General features: G+C 46.1%; 1 pseudogene; it reads left to right on the top strand.

The window, feature by feature from the left end:
* The window catches only part of LOC149356267 (toll-like receptor 2), a 70,619-nt pseudogene that overhangs the window by 8,622 nt on the left and 45,684 nt on the right, over nucleotides 1-16,313 (top strand).

Genomic DNA, 16,313 nt, shown 5'->3' with positions numbered 1-16,313 from the left:
GCAGACCGAGCAGCACTTTCAAAGCTCTTTACTTTGACTGGTGTGTCTTTGCACACGCTGCTGGATAAATTTGCTGTCGGAAATATGTCATTATAACATTTCCATTTATGTTTTATTGATTAATCTCACTTAGACATGTATTTCCGAAAGGCGCGCAGATTCTGACTTTATTCAGTACTCGAAATACAATTATTCGTACTGTTTTCTGTGCTAAATTAAGTGCTTTCTTTGCAGGCACTGTACGGTACATCACTGAAAAAACATCGCCAGCTCCGTGGACGCACAGTGGGTTGATGGAAGACACAAATGCTGCCCACCTACGGCACCGTTAGGTACGTGGAGTGAAAGCCCCGTCAGAACTAATGCGTCTGGAACGCTTCAACCTTGTATGGAGCCTCCCGCCAGGCTACATGCATTGTGTGTTGGAGGGCGTTGTACAACAAATAACAGTCATGGGTGACAGCATTTGGAGAGCCCTTTAATATCAGACGGCGCATCCAGGAACTAGAAAGCCGCTTCCAAAAACTCAGGCCACCAAAGTCATTTTTCAGCTTGCCCCGTCTCATTGCAAAGTGAAAGTACTGGAAGGCCACTGAGTGGCTGTACTGGCTCTTGTATTATGCTCTTCCGTGCATGGTAGGCCTAATTTCTGAGAGGTACATAAATCACTTCTCCATACAGTGTGAAGGAAATTTTTCCTATCGACGCAGACCTCTGTACCTGGCGCCAACATCCACCAAGCCGGTCAACTCCTTCGTTTTTTTGTACAGAATATAAGTTCAGTCTGTAGTGTGAGTAATGCGACATTTAACGTCCATGAGCTGTTGAACCTCCCAAAGAGTATGGAAATGTCTGGACTACTCTGGCGAACGTCAGCCTTCCCTTTTGAAAGCAACAATGGCTGTCTCCTAATGTTCGTGACAGCTGCAAAAGGCGTGCCTTTTCAGATTGCAGAATGCGGTATTATGAAGTGCTGGGTGCAGAGTGCTAGTAGGTTTGTCGATTTGTCATTGTCGCGTGTCCGAAGATAAAACAAAATGCTCAGAAATCGTGTTGTGCGATGCCACTGTGTTCATGTCCTTGGAGTACCACTGAGATCATGCAGCTTAAGTGAGGATGTGGCACAACTTTTCCTCACGCAACAAGATACAGTGCCTGTCGTTACCTATTAAGCACGATTTGAATTTAATGGTGTCGAGTTTCACAGTGCACAAAACAGCTAATGCCAAAAGGCATGCTCTTATTGTGTCATGATGCACGATGGTGCGTACTGCAGTGCAATTGATGTCTGTTTTACACTTATCATCCCGAAAATTTCACTTTCCTACTTCACTTGATGACTTGCGGTGAAGGTAAAAGGACGTTTCTGCTCTACTGCCCCACTTAAGCGGCGAGGAACGCATTCAAACCAGGGTGCGACACTGGAAGCACTGAACACTATCAAGATTCTCCGGGTTAATTATTTGGAAAAACTGAGTTGTCCACAAGTCACCTGGAGAGGTGCACCAATGAACCCAAAGAGAAAACCGGACTTTGTGCTGAGGCCGCTTAATTAGCACCCTCTATAATTTCTGTCAATTTTGATTTGTCCTACCTCAAGAAAGCTGTCTGTAATGAGGCGTGATCACAGTAGCGTGAATGGAGTTTACAGTTTAGAAAAAAAAGGAACATGCATAACTAACTGAAACTTGAAACTATTAAACAGAACTCAATGCTGCTACCGCGCCGTTTCAAACTAGTCCAGGGAAGGCTCGACTCAGGTCATCAACATTGCCGTTGTCTCCGCCTCTGCGATACTTCACTTCGAAGCTATGTTCTTGCAACGCTAAGCTCCAGCGCAGGAGCCTTCCATTTTTTGACATGTTGCGCATCCCGGTCAGAGGGCAATTATCTGCTCGAAACACGAAGGGGAATCCCGCTAGATAGCGTTACAGTTTGTGTATTGCCCAAAGGAGACAAGCACACTCCTCCGACGCACCGTACGCCTGCTCCCGCACCATCAGTTTTCTAATGACCAAGATAATGAGATGCTCGTTACCCTCGACGTCGTTTTCACTAAGCACCGATTGCATTCCACGGTCGCTAGCATCACACTGCAACGTAAATGGGCGGCTGACATCAGGCGCCTTCAGCACAGGTTCTCTGGACAGAGCGCCTTCACGGCAGAAAAGGGGCATTCCTTGGCCTCATTCCTATTCACTTCCATGGGCTCATTCTTCTAAAGCGAAAGCTTTACTACTTGCACTTTCAGCCTTTGCCGTGGCGCGGCGGTGCCACCATTGACCTTTAGTTGACCTCTGTGTGACGTCATGTGTGACATCACTCTGAAGAGAAGGGCGGCTGACTCGCGCCGTCGCAAGCCGCGGTGGTGCCACCACCGGCGCCGAACTCCTGCGCTCTCCGCTAGGAGCGTAACAGGTGTTGTGACGTCACGCCGAAGAGAACGGCGACCGACTCGCGCCGTCGCAAGCAGCGGCGGTGCCACCACCGCCGCATAACCCCTGCGCTCTCCGCTAGGAGCGCGATTGTGGCGTCACGCTGAAGAGATTAGGATCGACTCACGTCGCTAGAAAGCAGTTGCTGTGCCAACCACCAGCGGCTTAACATTGCTTCGCGATCTCGCGCCGTCCGTGTGCGACGGCGGTGCACATGAACGGCGGCCTGACTGGACTGGATTGTACTGGACTGGATTGGATTGGATTAGAATAGATTAGATTAGATTACATTGGATTGGATTGGATTGTATAACAGATGCATCGCCACAAGTCTAACCACAAGCACCACCACCAGCTACACTACCAGCTGAACCAAGGCGTAGGTACGGATATTGATTTCGCAATTACCGGGGTTAACCAAGCTAAGCCACAGCGAATTTTTTTTTTCAAGCTATCTGTGAGTGGAATAGCAATCTCTGATAAGTTTCTAATGTAGTGCTGGTAGTACCCTGCTAAGCCAATGAAGTAACCAATGTCAGATTTATTTTAAGGTCAAGGATTATCAGTTAATGCTGCGACATTAAGCTCTAGTGGACACCGATAACCTTGCCCTACCCTAAAGCTTAAATAGCTGACCTCTGCTTTTCCCAGCTGACACTTCGTTTACAGCCAGCCCCGAATCTCGCAAGCCAACCAACACCTTCCGCAGATGTAAGCTATGCTCCTCCCAGCTACGAGAACATATCGCGATATCATCTATTTATGGCAGTGCGTAATCCTGCACACCTTGCAGAATGTGACTCATTAGTCGCGAAAAAAAATGGTGCATTCTTTAGCCCGAAGCCATGGACTAATGGGAGAAACGCTCCAAGCGGTGAAAGGAACGCGGCATATCAGCTTGCCCATTTAGTTAGCGGAACCTGCCAGTAGCCTCTGGTGAGGCCGAGCGTTGATATGTGCTTTGCGTGGCTCATGGTTTCTACTCTCACCTCCAAGTTAGGAATGCGTTAGGTTTGGTCTCGGTTATCTGCATTTAATTGGAAGTATCCAATACACCGTCTAAGCTTTTTACCTGGAGCTTCTAGTAGGAATATAGAAGTGCACTCCCTCCTCTCAGGGATAATCAAGCCTAGCTACAACGTGCGTTTGATCTCGTTTTCCACGATCTCTTTCTGTTTGGGAGACAAACGATATTGCCTGTACAGAATCGCCTAGTTAGAAGTCAATCCTATGTCATATTCTATTGGAGTAGTCTTTCCTGGTGCCTGTCTAAAAAATTCTCAAACTCGAGTAAACCGTAAGCTCCTCTCCTGTCTCTGTTAGATGCTCAGATTTGGATTCTGCTAGGAAATTGCCGAGTAAATTCACAGGCTTCTCCTCTTGATATAGAAACGCGGTTTCTACCGCCTCAGGTACGTTTAGAGCCAGTTGATCCACCGCTTCACGTTCCTTATATGGTTTCATTAGGTTCAAGTAGTTGATGTTCACCTCTTTGCGCAGCCTCGGCCTTTTAATTTCATAGTTCGTCTCAGAAAGCTTTTTTGCCACTTCTGCAGGACCTACCCATTGTCCTTTCAACTTATTGTTCCAGATGTTTCTAACACTAACACCTTGTATTGTACTGCGAAAGCTCTCTTTGCAGCGTTTCTGTCGTAGTACAATTTGTCTTTTTCTTGGGCGCACTTCTTATTGACTTCGACCAACTAATTACATGACTGAAGACAGCTGAGTAGTTATAGTAGATAATTTGCTATCGTCCGATTTTCCCCGCGGCCTTCTCATGATCCGCGCAACATTCGGAGAAGTTACCGAAGGGGTATACGGTAAACTAGTTCTGCAGGACTGAACGCAGTAGACTCAGGTGGCACGGACCTTATGGAGAATAGTGTGGCTAGTAGACATGCTTCCCAACCTTTCTTTTGCTTGTAACAACGTGCGCAGAGTATTGTGTTTAGCACAGCGTGCCACACCTCCACACTATTATTCTGCGGGTGTTGCACAGTACTTCGAACAATGCAAATCCCGGACTGCTCAAGAAACGCTGTTGTCAAGGGGCTTGTAAATACGGTACCCTGATAACTTTCGAGCTCTGCCGGAAAGCCAGTCCTTGCGAAGACACGTGACGACGCTTCTGCTGCTCACAAACTTGACTTCCTTTAATGAAACCGCCTCAGAGAACGGAGTGGACGGACAGATCATGGTTAGAATATATTTGTAGCCTGATTTGGTCACCGGAAGAGACCCTACTATAATCCACAACGAGACGCCTAAAAGCTCCGATATAAGCGGTATCAACTTCATGGGTGCTTTCCTGCTTTCATGAGTCTTGCCAACTGTTTGACAGGCGTCGCATGTTTGTACACATTGGTCCACGTCCTTAAAGCAACGTGACCAAAAAAATTCTCTTTATTACCTTGCACTGGCTTTCTTCACTCCCCTATGGGAAACCCAGCCTTCCCCATGCCACAGGCAAGTAATCAGCTCCTGATACTTCGAACGAACAATGAGCTGGTCGTAGCGAATCCCTTTTCTGCCTTTATATTGACGATACTAAAGACCAGAGCAGGGTTGGAAGCTCATATGGGCTCAAGCCCTTCCCTCCTGAACGTGCTCCTTTAGAGCTTGCATCGATCAATCATTCCTTTATCCTTGGGTCAAAGTTTCCTTGCCAACATTGAGGAGGTCCAGTAAACTTTGAGAATGTGGGAGCACAATGTAAGGGCATTCCTGCTGTGTTGTGTAATATGCGGGTCTTACCGCGAATGACTCAACAGGAGCCTCAGTGTTATTACTGTCCTCGAGACTCATAGCTGTGTCGTTGTTGCCCTCATGACGTGTAATAGCGAGAGTCGCGGGAAAGCCGTTATGATCTAAAGCCGCGGTCTCGTCGCCTTCGTTACTCTTCTAGGCAACAAGCTCACGTGCCTTGGAACGGGTAATGGCGTGATCCGCAAATTCCCAAAAGCTAATACTTATTTGTAATACTGGAAGTCCGAATTATTAGAGGATGAGTAGGGTTACTGCCTCGGATGATTTGGAGGTGCTGTTGCCTCAGTCTCCAGTACTCCAAATGGTCCCTGGATTTTCACCTTTGGAATGCGTAAGCAAACGCTGTTCTCCTCCCCGACCTGTTTTATTCACGCACAGTGACGAATGAAATCTTCAGCTTCCACATGCTCCGGATGGACGACGTCCATTGTTGGCTCAGAGTCACGCAAGACCTCGCATTCCTTTCCGTTCACAACCAAGTCTCGAAGGTAAGGTTCTTGCAGCCGCATGTTCTCGTCGTCACAGCCGGTCAGAGAGACCACCACTTTGGTTTTCCTATAGCCAGCAGCTATGTGCCGGTTCTTGGCAACGGAAAAACCGCAGTCGTTTCCTAGCTTCAAAAACATTGTCTTTCCCCGCTTTTACTTCCTGGTCCGCTCTCAGACGCATTCTTTACATCACTGGTGCCCTTAGTGTGCAGTTCCCTTTCGTACTTTCCCTTGTGGTTACCACTGGCATGTTCAGCGTAGTCCTTGTTACGTAACTTGCGAAGGGGCGACTGCGAACGTACTCTGACTCACCGTGGACGCTGCACTCTTCTGGTAACTCCACCGCACTATAAAGGTTCTCTCGCCAGGCCTTTCCTGAATCCATAGATGCATTTCCTCACCGAAGAATTCGTAAAATTGCTGAAAACCGATGATGTCAACTGCATTGTCATGATCATAATAGACACCTTCTTCCTTAAGCGACTCCACCAAATTGGCCTCCATGCTGAACGCGTACTCGTCAAATGCTTCGCCCGTTCTATTTTGGGCTCCCTAATCCGGTGGCGAAACCCTTCAGGTGACATAGAGGGGCTAGGAAAGAAACAAGAAAAATGTACAACTGGAATCTCTTGAGCAGCGCTGCTTTCTGCTTTTTATATACACCTGCCTGATTCGCTGAAAAACATGCAAGCGTATCCGTTGCCTCGCAGGGAAACACCGTTAACATCTTTTACGGCCATGTACCATGATCGAATCCTATCCTCTCGCAGGTTCTTTCAAAGTTAACGAGGAACAAACCGACATCCTCTTTCAACTTGTAAGGGTGCAGGAGCTCCCTCATGTCCCCCTAAACCAAACCAAACCACGTTCACTAGTGCGTCTGCTTGACTCTCCACATTGCTGGATCCCTGACCGCTGGCCTCTTCCGCCTGTGCGATCTGGAGTGCTGGCCGCAATCTTTCAAGCCCGCTTTATTCTTTGCGTTCGAGACGCTTCCGTTCCGCAGCATCCTTGCGTTGCTCCTCTCGTTCCCTCTTTATCCACTCCTGGATGAGCTTCCACCATTCGGAAAGCTCGTCCTCATACGCACCGCAATCGTTAATCACCTGGATTAGATGTCGCTTTCTTCGAATGGTCACGGCCTCGATTCCCAACTCGTCGCAGAGCAGTACTATATCCGGCTTTATCATTTGTTCAGCTCCATGGTCACCTTCGCCGACTTTCCTTTTCAGAAGCTAGAGCGAAGGGCGCCTAATAAACTCAGACCTTCACAGAGCAGCAACCTCTACGCCGTCTTGGACAAATTTCACCATCTATGCAAGACCTGGCAGAACCTTACTAAAAGTCTAGCACTCACCAGCACCAGTTCCAGGAGAGAACGTGAACCAATCCCGCCACTGGCAACCAGTTGATATTGCCTCGAGGGACGCTGAGGACGAGTCCCACGTTTAAACGAGGAACCTACTCTCATTAAGGCTTTTTGGAGGAACAAATATTTGCGTGGAATATATCTACATATGTCAGAGAGCGCCGAGGTGCATCTGAACAACAATAGGGAAGGACATGTACGGAGTCCACACATCGCACTCCACATGGACCCACCCATGCGCCTTTTATACTGGCGGTGAAGTCCCATAAGTCCCTAGGAGTCGATATTTAGCAGGCCGGCCGCGTTCACAACACATGAAGGAAAATACCATCGCGCGCTCCGATGGCCGGTTCACATTGACGCGTGTTTGAGGTGGCACCTTAAGTGATGCTTTCTGCGACGCCATCGGGCGTTCGCTACTTTATGTGGAGAATTGCTCGATGGGCACATGGCGTCTTATAATGGCCTTGGGTCCGGTGATAACATTCGTTGTTCCAGCATGTTATTGACAAAACGAAGGGGCAGCCTCAAATCCTGTGGCAGAGCTTTTGGCTGATCATAAGTCAGCTGAAACAAAGCGCTTTAAAGAATTTTTCCAGGAAGGCATTTTTTGGGAGGTTCTTATTTAAAACAAACATTTTTTAGCTTTGTTAAATTGCTGCAGAGCCCTTTCAGGGCATGCAATCCTGCAGACAGGTTCTTGGAGATGTTTTGCACGCGAGCTTTTGAAGTCAGCTTTCACAGATGTGGCTGCATAGTTTTTTTTCCAATTTTTTCTGAGATCGTAGTGGGATGTAAATTAATTGACCTTACTCCCAAAAGAGGCTGTGCAACACTGTCGATGCAAATTGTTTTTTTAATGTTAAACACAACCCACTCGTGTCACCCATTATTACTTAAAAAAAATGAGTAAAATACTTGCCTATCTTCTTTGCCTCTCAGTGGCGAATAAAACTCGTTACATTTGTTTTTGTCGCCTTTGGCCATGTCATAGCTCACAATGCCCGGTGCGTTCGCTGCAACTTGCATCGTCACGCTTGCAGACTGGTTCGCGCGGGGGCCGCAGCCACCGCTGACATATCGGCCTGCCGGCGCATTGAGGTCGTCGCGCCTTGCCAGCAGCTGATTTCATTCACTCAAACCACGTTTGAGAGCAGCACAATCGTGGCGCGCGAATGCGCTAGTCACGTGATTTTTTTTTTGTATTTTGCGGGCTTTCTTTGGAGCTCGGAAAAAAGATACACGTTAGGTTTTCTTTACCGCAAATAAATGGAATGCGGGTTTCTGAAGGTGCTCTCGAACTTTTCTATTCACATTTTCTGTCTGAAGTCAATACTTACGCATTTAGAAAAATTTTTTGAATGGCTAATTAATTAATTGGAAAACAGAAAATGGCCTATGATGCGCACGCTGGTTGGTAGATTTATGTGAGTGGTTCCCCTAGCCTACCTGAATTTTTTTTTTTTTAACCCTTGGCTAAAGTAACCGTGGACACCCTGTATATATATATATATATATATATATATATATATATATATCCCACCGGATCCCACCGGCGGCAGTGGTTGTTTTTTCTTCTGCTTTTCTAATCAATTAGCTTTAAGCGAAAACATATTCAGTGATATTCTAAATTGATCAACACCACAAAATAAATAAATAAATAAAAAAAATAAATAAATCCCCTGTGCCCCTTGGATTCTGTGGCTGTTGGCTTCTGTCATATATATATATATATATATATATATATATATATATATATATATATATATATATATATATATATGTATATATATATATATATATATATGACAGAAGCCAACAGCCACAGAAACCAAGGGGGCACAGGGGATTTTTTTAAAGTTATTTATTTTGTGGTGTTCATCAATTTAGAATATTACTGAATATGTTATCGTTTAAAGATAACTGATTAGAAAAGCAGAAGAAAAAACAACCACCTGCTCCACAGAAGACTACTATTACCCTTCTGTAGTGTAAACCTGCCCACTAAACGCAGGAATAATGCTGACCCATATGGTGTAAGCCGTAGCCTTTCTCGAAGTGCAGGCAGTGTCGAAATGTTGCGACAAATCTTTTATGTGAGATGGGCAGTGTCATCTTTAGTTCTGGTCCAGGTACTGCTGCAGAATGCGCACAAAGGATTCATCAAACAGATCGTCGTCTTTCATAGCACGAAAGACGTTTCCATGCTTTAGTGCTAGCACCTTCTGGGTCCTCCCAGAAGCGAGGAGGCGTGGTCAGTGTCGCCAGCGCCCTTTAGTCGCGGTTGAAAAAGTTCGATGCGTGTTGTGTTGGGTTTAGTAGTGCATTAGCATAATGAAAGAATCAATGCAGTGGGGAGCGTGTGTCCACAGATGACTCACGTCGACCTACTGTGGCTAGGCGAAGGCAGCATAGCTCTTAGCTATTGTCCTCAAAATAACCCAGTCACCTCTCTTTCGGGAGAGTGCCATCTTCGAGAAGGGAGGTTGTGCGGGCTGCATCCTTTGCTGTAGGGTGTCTTCGCACATGGTGAGCAGAGCTGGTTTTAAGAGAGTAAGAGAGAGTAAGTTTCCCGGAAGAGACTAGAGACTACCGCCCCCCACGTTGGTGATAGCAGAGTGCATGTTTAGTCTGCGCGTCTTCAGATATCACAAATCGCGACGATACACTTTCTTTACACCTCTTTTTCGTAGAGTGTAGAAGAACAGTCAGTCAGTGGCTTGTCGGAGAATCCAGAATTGGTGTCTTCTCGTAACTTCCCACACCGTAAATTTTTTGGTGGATACGATAGTATCACGCCGCTCACTCGCTCCTAGAGCCAAGCATCCGACGTGGTGGAAGACCGGAGTTCACTACCAGCCGATGGCGCCGACGACGCACGGGCCGCGGTGCCCATAGGCCTAGGCGCTCGGAGGAGCTTGGAGGAGCTCGGTCCGTCCCAGCAGCTGGACGCTGGTGCTGAGCGCCTCCAAGATCTAGTATCCCTGCGGCTGGACGCATGGGAGGCCCGACTGGCTGCCAAGGGTGGGGAGCCAGAAGCTCTCCGGCGCGGCGTCCGTCGCCTATTGGCAGCGAGCGGAACAGAGTAGGGCAGGCGCCTTTGGGCATCACCGCTTTCGCTCTCTTCCACTCTGCTATCGTTGGGCCTTCTGTCGCAGCCGCCAGTGGTGTGCTCGGCGCGAGTACGTCCTCGCCGCAGTATTCTTTCGGGGTTGTGGATTTGCCCACATTAGACGGCGCTGTCTCGTAGGACGCTTACCGCATCCAGCTGGAGGCCATTGCGCCGGCGAGAGGTTGGAATGAGCAAACGAAGACCAGGATGCTCGACACCAAACTGAGAGGCTGCGCGACAGAACTGCTGCAGAAGGTGCCGCCCAGCCAGCTAGGCCCCTAACTGCTCTGGCGGGCCTTTTCGCCGACCACTACGGTGCGGCAGGTCACCCCCTAGTGCAGTACCACCGCCTGCGGGTCCGCCGTCAAGAACCCGGGGAGACGTACCAGGACCTCGCCGCAACCGTTGAGCGGCTGGTTCTGCAGTCGCTGCCGGAGGCGCCTGAGAACACCGTGGCCCTTTTCGGCACCGAGGCGTTCGCGGACGCCATCCGGGATCCCGAGCTGCAACGCTTGGTCCATTTTAGGGCACCCTGATTCCATAAGAGCCGCCATGGCACTCGCATGGCAGTCGCTTTGCCCGCTCTAACCGGCCGTCACAACCAGTCTTCTTCTGTCAACAAAGGCCGTTACAATATATATATATATATATATATATATATACATACATACATACATACATACATACATACATACATACATACATACATACATACATACATACATACATACATACATACATACAAACAGGGTGTCTCAGCTAACTTCGACCAAGATTAAAAAAAAAAAACTAAGCGTTCTTCAGAACTGATATCGCGTGGGCGTTGGTAGGACTTATCTTAAGTTACAGTACCAGTTTTACTTAAGTTATAGTTCGCTTGCCCTATTTGAATAATAAGTCGGAATAAATAATTTAACTTTGTCAATATAGCTTCAAACGTTCAGGCATCAATAGGAAAGTTATGTAGCTCCACAGATATTTCCCATCGAGATTGACTTCCAACGAGAAAGACTTAATTATTTATTTACAATACCCCTTAGGGGCCTCGTGCGAGGGTATTACATAGGGGGGGGATACAAGCATAAAAATATGGCACAGGCATTTGAAACAAAATATACGTAATAATGAATTAAAACTAGTAATGTACACAAATAACACAACAAACAACGCAGAATAAAATAATTAGTAAATGCGTATAATACAACAAAAAATACCAAATCTGTTAGTCCATGGTTTGCTTTAACGAATGCTGAAACTATTGTAGGTTAACCTCAGTAGCTGTGTGTGATGGCAAGTTATTCCAATCTATTATAGTGCGAGGAATGAATGATTTCGCGTAGAGCAATCAACGGCATGTGATGCGTTTTATTTTGTTATCGTGGTTGCGGCGAGGAAAGACTGCAGGGTGTGGCAAAAAGAAGTCGTCGTGGAGGGTGGGATGGTGATACAGTTTGTGAAGTAAGGTTAGGCGAGCGAAATGGCGTCGACATGATAACGGTTCCAACTCGGCACGTTGTTTTAATGCTGTGACACTGGTGAAGCGTGAATAATCTGAAAAGATGAAGCGAACAGCACGGTTTTGCAGGGATTCAAGGTTGTTTATGATGTAAGCTTGTTGGGGGTCCCATATGGCAGAAGCGTACTCAACTTTCGGGCGGATTAGCGTGATGTAAGCAAGTTTTTTTAAGTGTGAAGGCGCGTGTTTGAGATTACGCCTAAGAAGGCCGAGTGCGCGATTTGCTGATGCTAATGGTGTCTTCGACTGGTCGCTCCCACGATCCGGTTCGGATTTGGCAACGTGAGAGCCGCTCTAGCTCCGAGCGCACAGCGAGACCGGTCAAGCCGAATGGTCAGCAAGTTTTCAGAGCGAAAGCGCAAGAAGGAGGGAAAGGACCTAACTTCCGGAATCGCCACACCGCAGTGGCGCTGCCGCTGCGGCTGGTGTCAACGACAGCAATCACACAGTCTGCATCGCCCACGCCGCCGTCGCCGCTGAACCTGTATCGCTGCCCCAGCAGTTCTTCGTCTCCGGCTCGCGTCGAAAAAAAAATTAGTGTCCCGTTGTACCACTCTGGATATGCCGCGGCAGCCCCCAGATGTGACAGAAACACAGACGGCGTACCCAGCTTAATGATTCGTCTGCTTTCCGACATTTACCCTCACAGAGCCACACAGCAGGGACGTTTAAAGCGCCAAAACTTGCTTCTACGGATGCGTAAGAATGCCTCGCCAGACCGGTCGTGATGTGCCCTGGCTACCCTGGCTTCGCATCCGTCTCCGCGAAACGGCGGAAGTGGCTCTGTCACGTGAACACATCTCGGGGCCGCTCCGACTTTTTTCTCGGAGCGCCTCAGAGCGCTCTGAGCTGGAGGCGGGCGCTCTGAAAGAACCAGCCGAATGTAGTCAGAGCGCTTGATTTCGACCAGCCGAACGTGCGGCTGCATCTCAGAGCGCTCTAGAGCGATCTGAAACGACCAGTCGAAGACACCATAAGATTGTGTTAATATTGTAATGCCAAGTTAGGTCACACTTAAAGTGAACTCCTAGGTACTTGTAAGTTGTTGTAAGTTCAACTCTATCGTTATTGAGGAAGTAGGCTGTAGCAATTCGAGTGGAACGGTGGCGTGGCCGTTTTTATCCGGGGAAAACGAAAGCCCACAGAGTTTAAAAAATACCACGTGACAGCGCACTCCGTGCTCCCGCATGCGCCGCAATTACAGCGTTCTCATCCGTGCTTTGTAAAAAACATCACCCGCTTCGCGGCTTTCGTGCTGCCCAAGACAGAGCTTCGCGTTTTGCTCAGTTCTAAGATAAGCGCCAGTGGGTCCGGGCGGCAGTTGAAAGAAAGCGCGGCTCCTGTTTCTCCTGCGATAACTGCGCTTTCACGTTAGCAGAATGCATGCGGAGGAACGATGACAGTGTCATGAGTTCGAATTTGGGAGAAAGATCCCAACAAAAAAACACGCATATAACAAGCTTGATAACGTCTTTCAACTTCCGCCCGGACCCACTGGCGCTTATCTTCGAACCAAGCACAACACGAAGCTATGTCTTAGGCAGCACGAAACGCGCGAAGCGAGTGATGTTTTTTACAAAGCACGGATGAGAGCGCTGTAGTCGCGGCGCATCCGGGAGTGCGTAGCGCGCTGTCACGTGGTATTTTTAAACTCCTCGGGCTTTCGCTTTCCCAGTACAAAAACGGCCACGCCAAGTCTTTCTCGTTGGAAGTCAATCTCAATGGACAATATTTGTGGAGCTCCATATATATATATATATATATATATATATATATATATATATATATATATATATATATATATATATATATATATATATATATATATATATATAGGTTGCGAAAGCGTGAAGTACTAGACTGCTTATAAGAATATATAGCGAAGTATACGCTTCGTTAAAGGAAACATATTTATTCAACTCGACGTTTCGATCGGAAATACAAGAATTAACAGATCTGAGTGCTAATGTCTCTAAGAACACGCTTAAAGCTCTGCTACTCGAAAATAACTTAGAATTCAATTAATCTGCGATGTTTCTGTCCATAGTTTCATTTTCTGGGAGTGCATTATCGTTTTGAACCTTGCTGGCTGTTGTGTGTTGCTATTATGATTTTGCTATCATGTTGCTAAACTTGCAACAACCATGTTTCAGAATTGTGTACTTGCTTGTGCTTCTTTGTACTAAGTATTCTGTGTTGGCATGCACGGTCTATTGTTTGTTACATGCGCGTTTTTTTTTTTCTCGCATAATTTATTTACCCTTTTTTTCCCTCAGTGCTGTGACTTTTTTCTTATTTCCCCCCGAAAACCTTGGTGTGGAACTTTTTGTGTAAAACTATGTTAAATGACTGTTTGTGCCAAACTGTATGCGGGGCAAGAGCCACCGTCAGGCGTTCCGCCTTTTGCTCTTGCTCCTCTTTCTGTATCAGAAAGAAAACAAATAAATCAAATCAAAAGACCGATCTTCTTCAGGAGTGATTTTACATTGTTAATGCATCCCCTTTTATAGGGGCGGGCACAAAACAGTTAAGTGGGAAACACAAAGCACATAGCAGAAAAATACGCATAAAAAAATACGCATAAAAAATTATTAGAGGCAGTGGGACCCACACACACACACACACACACACACCAAAAAAACAAACAAAAAGAGTGCGAGGAACAGGTACTCAGTCAGAAAATACAACGTCCAGATGCGGCCTCTGCTTTGTTAAGCACCACAGGCTTGCTTATTGACAGTCGTGTCCAGCTGCGAGGTGCTCGACAGGTGCGTGGCCGTGCAACAACTTTCGTAGAAAAATGCGAAAACTTGTTCCTTCTCCTGGCCGCGAGAGCAAAAAAAATATAAAATATGACCCTCCAACAGAGAGAGCAGACAACAAAAAAAAGAGAAAATGAAAAGAGCGAAAAAAAGTGAAATAGGTAAAAGAAAACCTTTAAAGTAGTGCCTTTTCTTCGCACCCAGCAATAGTGCACCCACCCCTGGTAGAGGGGAAGTATTGGAAGGAATGTAAAAAAATATATAAAAAATATTAAGAAATGTGAGCTTACATAGTAAAATTAAAAAGGAAAAAAAAATAAATAAAAAAAGAAATTGTGTGGCATTCGCGTGACCACAAGGTGAGCACACCCGGGGGGGGGGGGAACGGCACAGGTGTGGCACAGGTGTGGCATGCAGAAAGGGGTATGACCTCAGACGACTTAGTGCTGCTTTGTTTAATTTCGTAGTCCCCTGACCCCCGGGTGTGCTCACCTTGTGGTCACGCGAATGCCACACAATTTCTTTTTTTATTTATTTTTTTCCTTTTTAATTTTACTATGTAAGCTCACATTTTTTATATTTTTTATATATTTTTTTACATTCCTTCCAATACTTCCCCTCAACCAGGGGTGGGTGCACTATTGCTGGGTGCGAAGAAAAAGCACTACATTAAAGGTTTTCTTTTTCCTATTTCACTTTTTTTTCGCGGTTTCTTCCTTGCTCTTTTCATTCTCACTTTTTTTTTGTTGTTGTCTGCTCTCTCTGTTGGAGGGTCATATTTTATATTTTTTTTGCTCTCGCGGCCAGGAGAAGGAACAAGTTTTCGCATTTTTCTGATAAAGTTGTTGCACGGCCACGCACCTGTCGAGCACCTCCCAGCTGGACACGACTGTCAATAAGCAAGCCTGTGGTGCTTAACAAAGCAGAGGCCGCATCTGGACGTTGTATTTTCTGACTGAGTACCTGTTCCTCGCACTCTTTTTTTTGGTGTGTGTGTGTGTGGGTCGCACTGCCTCTAATATTTTTATGCGTATTTTTCTGCTATGTGCTTTCTGTTTCCCAATTAACTGTTTTGTGCCCGCCCCTATAAAAGGGGATGCATTAACAATGTAAAATCACTCCTGAAGAAGATCGGTCTTCCGATCGAAACATCGAGTTGAATAAATATGTTTCCTTTAACGAAGCGTATACTTCGCTATATATATATATATATATATATTGTGTTCAATAAAGCAAAAAAATAGGGGCATATATATATATATATATATATATATATATATATATATATATATATATATATATATATATATATATATATATATACCACCCTCGCTAGCTCCCTAAAAGAGATAAACGTGCTCTTCGCTTAGAGTGTGTACATTATTGTTTAACTTTAAATAGTCCAGGTATATCGACATGCAAAGTATTATCTCTGTCAAGCATGTATTGATTTTATGCGCTATCGGCTTGACGGCTACATTAAATCAGAATGACTTCGTAGATGAAAACATTCTAGCTGAAACACTGCAATTTCTGCACTAAGGTGCTCCGTATCGTCTGGCTCAATACGGTTGCCGTGTGCTGGATCACACACGTCCCGTGGTGTAAGAAGTGCTAGTACTTAATTGGAAACCTTGGCCGCAGACGTTTAGGAATTTCTAGTTGCATAACAAAAAGGAATGATTGAAATTTCTACCTTTAATGGATTTCGTTGGTTGCAGCCGGAATTTGACACTTCAGGAAATAACTAGTAAATGTAATGAAAAGAAGCCTTTTCACATCACATTTTCGAAATTCTTGCCGTCCATTGCGATGCACAGTAGATAGCGGCTTTTGATGGAATTCACTGCAGAAATGAGCAC

This window comes from Amblyomma mixtum, chromosome 3 (genome assembly GCF_055824585.1).
Source record: "Amblyomma mixtum isolate Tamu chromosome 3, ASM5582458v1, whole genome shotgun sequence".
NCBI classification, from domain to species: Eukaryota; Metazoa; Arthropoda; class Arachnida; order Ixodida; family Ixodidae; genus Amblyomma; species Amblyomma mixtum.
This window is presented reverse-complemented; position numbering and strand designations above follow the sequence as displayed.